Source organism: Galeopterus variegatus, unplaced genomic scaffold, assembly GCF_000696425.1.
Source record: "Galeopterus variegatus unplaced genomic scaffold, G_variegatus-3.0.2 Scaffold1742, whole genome shotgun sequence".
Classification (NCBI taxonomy): Eukaryota; Metazoa; Chordata; class Mammalia; order Dermoptera; family Cynocephalidae; genus Galeopterus; species Galeopterus variegatus.
In genome coordinates, this window is record NW_007727853.1 from 8,520 (window position 1) to 16,850 (window position 8,331).

Sequence of the window (8,331 nt, forward strand, 5' to 3'; positions counted from 1 at the left end):
TCCCTTCACTTGTCAGCTAAAGTGAGGAGATCCAGTGAGGCTTTCACCAACACTGATTCATTCTGGTCCTTATCACTGTCCCCTTAATTTCCCTGCAATTTCCTCCTAGGAGGCTCCTTTACTCTGGTCTCACCTGGTTCCAGTCCATTCTCCATCTTGCTATAGCAATGATCTTTGTAAAATATAAATCTGATTTTGTTACTCCTCTAATGAAAGTTGTTCAGCGACTCCCAATAGCCTTTAAATTTAAACTAGTTAGCACACAAAATCATCCCAATCGTCATCTCCAGCCTTTCCCCACCCCTGAACCCCACCTACATCCTAGGCTCTCGTCAAGCAGATTTATTAAACAAATTCCGCATTTTTCGTGTTCTTTTGGACTTTGCCACTTTTGTTTTCTCTGCCTGGAGTGTTCTTTCTCTTATTTGCCTGCCCGTTACTACCTTTTCAACTCAGAATCACCTTCTCTTGAAAGCTTTCTCTGACCTTGATATGGTTGGATTAGATTTCCCCTGCCTGTAGTTCTACTTGAGCTTTTCATGTATGAGTTATCTTTCTAAGCCTCAATTGCCTCATCTGGAAAATGGGATTGATAACCCAGTTAAAGCTTCCTTACCAATTTCCACTTACCTGAGTCTTCAGATGGATCTTCTCAGTTCCCTCTGAAAAGCTTGCTGACTGACGCACACATCACATTGAATGCTCTCAACTGTGCTAATACACTTCAGCTCCCACCAATGAATTGAATAACATAACTTGTTTTACTTGTTATTTTAGTAGAACAAATTAATTAAATACGTAAGTTAATGAAATATGAAAACAAAAAGATACTACTTTTATGATAACTAAGCTGAATGATTTGGAATGACAATAAAAAAGCAAATTGCTAAAAATAATTGCTGTTGACTTATATATGTATTAAATAACAGACTAAAAAAAATTTAGAAAGATTCAGCACTCATATTTGTTTGTAGTGTTTTAGTACATACTTTAAAGAAACCCAAACTAGAAATCATAGGTGAGACATTTTGGGTTTGGTTTATGCAGAAAAATAATAATGTGACTCCCATCAATAGACTCATACTTAAGGAAAAGCCTTGTCCTACATCAAAAGTGAATGGAGGAGCCTGTCCAGGGCAGCCACCAAAAAAAAGTGGGGGGCGGAGAGTGGGGAATGGGTATATACAGGGGGTATTCAAAAAGTTCATGGAAAAATTTGTGTTATTTTTTTAATTCTATTTTTCTACAAACCTTTTGAAGTACTCTCATATTTTGATGTTTTAGGTTAAAATAAATGTGTTTAAAGTATGTATGTATTATTTTCATGATCCCACACTGTAATTGACTTTTTAGATTAAGCTACAAATTCATTACTGGTCTAGTCACATCAGATAAATAGGTTTTTACCTCATAGTGTTTTTGATGGATTATATAAAGCAATTGATATTATGCCTGGCCTATTGAAAGCATTTGATCTTCAAATACAATAATCCTGTAAGGGAGATAGGATATCTTTTTATTATCTGCATTTTGCAGATGACAAATCAAGTTCAGAGATTTTAAGTGATTTATCCAAGATCACACACCAGTAAGTGGCAGAACCAGGGAGAAACCAGACTGTTAGGGTTCAGGGTCCATGCTCTTTCTACTGTAGCACCCAGTAGAGCTGACTCCATTGGACCTGCAATGTAAAACTGATGAACCTGAATCCCATTACTCTGTATGCAAAATGTCTTCATGTAAGTAAGGGAAAGGATCTGCAAAGTGTATCATTTAAATGATTATCACTGTCTCTGTTCCATTTTTTTTTTTTTTTTTTTCCTTTTTTTTGTGTCCGGCAACGGATCGCAACCCTCAGTGTCGCGCCCGTACCGGACCGGACCGGCAATGGGATCGCAACCCTCGGTGTTGCGCCGCACCTCGCTCAGCCAGTGAGCGGGAACCGGTCTGTATGTGGGATCCGAACCCTCGGCGGGAGCGCCGCTGTGCTCCCAAGCGGCGCACTGTAGCAGTGCGCCACCGGGCCGGCCCTCTATTCCATTTTTCAAAAGACTTTCCCACATTTCTGTCTTACCATCTAAATAGTATATATTAACAAAACTTTCAATCTTAGGAGAAATTTTTTAAAAATTTCAGCTGTCACCAGATGGGTAAGGAAGAAAATAAATACAAGTCTACTCAGAAATGATATTTCAACCGGCTTTCTTCTGCAGATGGAGGTAAAACACATTTTTTAATCCAGAAACATATTTGGATCCAATATTTATCTGGCTGCTCAAGAAATTCTTCAGTATAATCAAAAAGGCCTTTTTTTTACACAAAAATGATTTTTTTTTTTTAAAAAGATGACCGGTAAGGGGATCCTAACCCTTGGCTTGGTGTTGTCAACACCACACTCAGCCAGTGAGCCAACCGGCCATCCCTATATGGGATCCGAACCCGTGGCCTTGGTGTTATCAGCACCGCACTCTACCGAGTGAGCCATGGGCCGGCCCCAAAAATGATTTTTTAAGTTTAAAATTATTCTGGCCATTTGCTGAACAGTCAATTTGATCTTAAACAGATTATATCAAGAAAATTGAAAAAGTCTGAGACCTCCTGATTATTGTTCCATTTTAGAAAAAATTTTAACATGTTTAAGCAAGATGGGGAAATATTTTAGTGTGGTGGTTTTCAAACTTTTTTTGACCACAACTCATGGTGAGGTTTTTATTATTACAACTCAGATACAGAAGTTTCATGAAATAATATTTACCTCATATGCACTCTGGTATTTTATTCTATTTCATTTCTCAAAAAAATTGGTTATAATCCACTTATTTTACCATCCACTAATGGGTTGCACCAGGTAGTTTGAAAAAAAAAAAAAAACAGTTATGGAGAAGGGAAGGTAAGAGATCTCTTTGGAACTACAAGAATGAGGAAATTTGACTGAAGTCAAGTTTGGGGCACTAGAGAACACTGCTCAAATTAGCTGTGGTGGACAATCTAAGATTTTGACTTCATTATATTAAAGGATAACTGAAAAAAATCAAGAATACCAATTTTCTAGAAAGTCATTAGCTAGGAGTGTGACTCCTTTCCTCAAATATGCTGGAATATACTTTCTAGAAGGCTAGAAAGTACCAAGAACTTGACATTAGCATAAATATGTAATTGCATACATTCATTTACACGAAGCACATTTAGAGCACCACCTTTGTGCAAGACCCTGTGCTGGGGCCATTGCAGACACAAAGGTAAATGGAGTAAAAACCTGTGCTCAAAAACCTTAAAACTAGTGGCTACTGTGAGCATCAATTTCCTCCCCCAACAAAAGAGGACAGTAATTCCTGCAGTGACCTTCATACTCATAAAATTGTTACAAAGGTGAAGTAAGAATAATATGTATAAAGATACTTTGTAAATTATTAGGGGACATTACTAAAAAAAGTTGAACGGTGAAATATTAAAAAAATTTAGAAAGATTCAACTCACATCCTTTCTGTGTATAATATATATACATTTGACAATTTGTTTTCCTTTTTTTCCCCTTTAATCATCAATTTATAATGACTCTAGTTTGGAGCTACATTATGTTTCTAAAGTTCATTTGTCGGAAAGCTTTAACTTTATCTAGAAAAATCTTGCTGATAAAATGCTAGACTTGTGGATGAACAAGTTTCATTTCCTTCTAGTCTCTGTTGCACCCTGTGTTCACTAGATAATTTAAAGTATGCCATTTAATTAAAAACCTTATCTTCTCCAATAAATAGTAAAACCCATTCCCTGCTTATCTTGGTAGATAGGATTTATTGATGCACGATAAAGATTAAAACACCCAGAAGACTTCAAAATAACATGAAGTACTATTATGACTGCTCTCAAATTGCATGATTACAGATACAATGATTATAATCTGTATAACTCTGATATGACTCAATCCTTAAAAGTTCTAGCAATATGAATATAACCTTCCCATTGTGATTCTTCTTAGACATGTTGGAGCAACTTAACAAGACTAGGCTAGATGCAGGGATTAATAACAGTCAATATCCTCTAGGAGCAAGGAAGATAAATGTTAATGATTGTGATGTATACTGCCATAGAGGTAGATACACAGAAAAGGAAACCATTGATTCTTTTGGGGGAGGATTTGGGGTCTGTGTCAGCAAAGTATAACAAAACCCTTGCCTTCAAGGAGCTTAAAGTATAGATGGGATAGCATTTGAATGAACCAATAAAGTATGGTAAGTAGAGGTGAGCACTATGTGTCATAGGAACATAGGTGAGGATATCTAACACAGGTCCAGGCAGAGTTTCTGAGAGAGGTGACAAGAGCCAAATTCTGAAGGGTTTATTGGAGTTGGCTGGAGAAAAAGTTGGGAGGAAAAGCATTTCAGACAGAAAGAATAACATACACAAAAAGAAGGAAGCAAGAAACAGTAGGTAGTTGGGATATGTGGGGAGGTAGCAGGTAGTGAGATTAATTCATATAAGCTAAAGGGTTAAGTTTGAAATCTCCAAGAAGTCACTGAGTACAAGCAGAGAAGTGGCATGATCAGACTTACATTTTAAGATCATTCTGGTGGCAGGGTGGAAAAAGATTAGAAAAAGGAAAGCCTCAGGCCGGCCCCGTGGTGCACTCGGGAGAGTGCGGCGCTGGGAGCGCAGCAACGTTCCCGCCACGGGTTCAGATCCTATATAGGACTGGCCAGTGCACTCATTGGCTGAGAGCGGTGCGGGCAACATCACACCAAGGGTTGTGATCCCCTTACCGGTCACGAAAAAGACAAAAAAAAAAAAAAAAAAAGAAAAAGGAAAGCCTTTGGACAGGTTAGGAGGTTATTCATCAAATGTTTACTAAGTGCCTACTGTGTGCCAAGGGATACTGTGGTCACCAAAAATATACATAGTGACACCATGGAGTTCTAATCTGGTAGGGGAAATAAACGTCAAACAGATTATCAGGGCCAAACCCGTGGCTCACTCGGGAGAGTGCGGCGCTGGGAGCGCCCAGGCCGCAGGTTCGGATCCTATATGGGGATGGCCGGTGCACTCACTGGCTGAGCGCAGTGTGGGCAACACCAAGCCAAGGGTTCCAATCCCCTTATCGGTCACAAAAAAAAAAAAAAAACCAAAACAGATTATCAGACAAATGAACACATTATTATAAAAAGTAAGTATTCTAAATTACTGTGAGAGAATATGGCAGTGTGACTGTAGTGTATCTCTGCTGTTATTGGCTGCCCAATATTCCTTGTTCTGTCTGGTAACAGTTTCCTTTAGGGAACCTTTCTTCCTCTACTTCATATGGTCCTGGAGGGCTGTCAAGCACACTGTCCCTTCTTCCCAACAGGTAGGCATATAACCAAGGTAACCAATTAGAGTGACCCTATCCCCAGTGATTGGGTTCCAAGATGTCAGGAAAGGAATGAAGTCTCTTGCTGTTTTATTTGGATTTTTTTTTTTTTTTAAAGATGACCGGTAAGGGTATCTTAACCTTTGACTTGGTGTTGTTAACACCATGCTCACCCAGTGAGCTAACCGGTCATCCATATTTGGGATCCGAACCCGTGGCCTTGGTGTTATCAGCACCACACTGTCCCAAGTGAGCCATGGGCCAGCACTATGCTTTTTTTTTTAAGAGCTAAGAAATCTTTTCCCAGAAGATGCCCAGCCTTTCCACTACTGATTGGCTGGATCTAGGTCACATACCCACCCCCAAACTAATCCATGCAAGGGTGACAAGACAACCCTGATTGATTTAATCTACTCATGACTTACCCTAGTCATGTGCGTTAGACACTGGAACAAAACTGGGGCCCTGCAAGCCTGGGAAAAGAGAAAAAACTTTTGGGTAGGATACAAATATTAAGGGATATGGACAATGATTTAGACAGCCCACTCAAAATAGAAACGGGCTGCTTGAAGAGATGATTAGGTTCTTGGTTCCTGTGGTTTGTCAGCTTGTCTTATTCTGTAGCTTGCTATTTGCTGCCACCTACTGCAGGGATATTTCTTTCTATCATGACCAAGTACCCATCCACAAGTTCTGGGCACCAAAACAAGCAACTTTGTAGCAAAGATTTCAAAAGTGCAATAGATATTTGAATATGTTTACCTTATTCTTGAAGTTAATTCTTTGTTGTTTGGGTTTGCTTTTTCTAGTTTTCCAACTTTTAGCTTTTCTACGACTCAAATGACTGCTTATATGCCTGTGCCACCTAGTGATGGTAATTGGCCCTGCCTGCTTTTTAGGGAAATGAAGTGTTTTGTATCCACTACAGGGAAGGGATCGCGCATTGAGAAGATTCTAGAATGGTACTCCAGTGGGACCCATGGGAGGCTCTCTGTGGCTAAGCATGAAGACACAGACCTTGTAAATGCATGGCAGGTATTATCACATTTTTCCATCCCTAGATACCTTCTGCCACTCAAGTCTCTCAATATCCTTCCATAAAAAAAAACAAAACAACAAAAAAAGAAAAAGAAAAAAGATGGAAGAAACAAAACAACAATAAAAGAAGTTTGTTACCCGCTGAAAGGATGATAAACTTTAAAAATCAGAGAGAAATAGAGCAGGTGGATCCGGGATGGTCTCTCTGGAGTACCTTCTGGTCCCCTTGTCCCTCTTCTGCTGGTTCCCTCACTTTCATCTTTCCTTCTACTGCACATCTGCCATTGGCCTGGCCTTTCCTGCTCCCTGGCTCACCTTGCTCTGTGGTTTAACTCTTTCCAGTGTCTTCTCTGCAGCTTCTGTTTTTTGCTGAGACTTTGCTATACCCTCAGTTGTATCATAGAATACTCCTACAACTTTAACTAAAAGCCTAACTTTCTCACGAGGGAAACAGAAATGTAATTACATAAATATATTTGATAATACATGATAATTCACAACCCTCTTGAGCAGAGGCTGCTGTTTCCCTGCCCCTCCTGAGGACCACAAGGCAGGGTTGATGTGCTCTTAGCTACCCATTGTCTTGCTCTGTATTTTTCCAAAAAGTCTTCTTTTCAGACTCATAGCATCAGTCTATGACATCTTACCTCCTATCTTAAAAATAACAGTTTTTTTTTTAATTCTCAGGCAAAATTTTTGCTTTATTTTTTAAATTTTATTTATTTATTTATTGAATCATAATTGATTGTACATATTTTGGGGATTCAATGTTGACATAAGTTGATCAAATGAATATTACTAGTATGTATGTTGTTACAAATTGTACTTATTCTTCATATCACTTTTCCAATCTTTCCCTATCCCCCTCTCCTTTCCCCCTCCCACCTTTGATAACCCTAGATTTTTTCTCTCCCTCTGAAAGAGTAATGGTTACTCTGTTGATTTGTTGCCTAAATGATCTGTCCAATAGTGAGAGGTGTGTTCAGGTCCCCCAATATTATCATAGAGCAGATGCTTCTTCTGTCACTCTGGAATGGGCTTTGTGGAGAGAGACATCCTCTTCTTTTCTTTGGTCTCTGCTGGTGACTCTCCTTGTGTCAATGCACTCCAGTGGCTGGCAGACCATCTGAGTGGTGGTTGTGACATCTAGCCATTTTCGTGGCAGCCATGGTCACTGTGGTGGGTGTGGTGGGCCACCCACATGGAGGTGATGTTTTTGGCATGCTCCTTGGCACTGGTGGTGTGCCTGGTTGTGGGAGGGGGGGTGTCCAGTCCCCAGCTGGACATCCCCAGGTCCCCGGGTGGGCCCCAAGGCGCTGGCAGTGTGCCTGGTTGTGGGCAGGGGGTGGTCCAGTCTCCGGCTTGATAACCCCAGTCCCTGGGCAGAGCCCCAAGGTACTGGCAGAAAAAGAACAGTTCTTCAGGCTGGTCAGTTAGCTCACTTGGTTAGAGCATGGTTCTGATAGCACTAAGGTTAAGGATTCAGCCACCAAAAAATTTTTTTAAAATAAATAAATAAAAATAACAGTTTTTTTTTTTTTTTTAAAGATGACCAGTAAGGGGATCTCAACCCTTGACTTGGTGTTGTCAGCACCACGCTCAGCCAGTGAGCAAACCGGCCATCCCTATATGGGATCCGAACCCGTGGCCTTGGTGTTATCAGCACCGCACTCTACCGAGTGAGACATGGGCCGGCCCAAAAATAACAGTTTTTTGAAAAGTAATATATACCCATGGTAGAAATACCAATATCTGGCTGGCCCGGTGGCGCACTGCTACAGTGCGCCACTTGGGAGCACGGTGGCGCTCCCAGTGAGGGTTTGGATCCCACATACATACCGGTTCCTGCTCACTGGCTGAGCGAGGTGCGGGTGCAACACCGAGGGTTGTGATCCGTTGCCGGACATGAAAAAAGACAAAAAAAAAAAAAAAAAAAAAAAAAAAAAACAAAA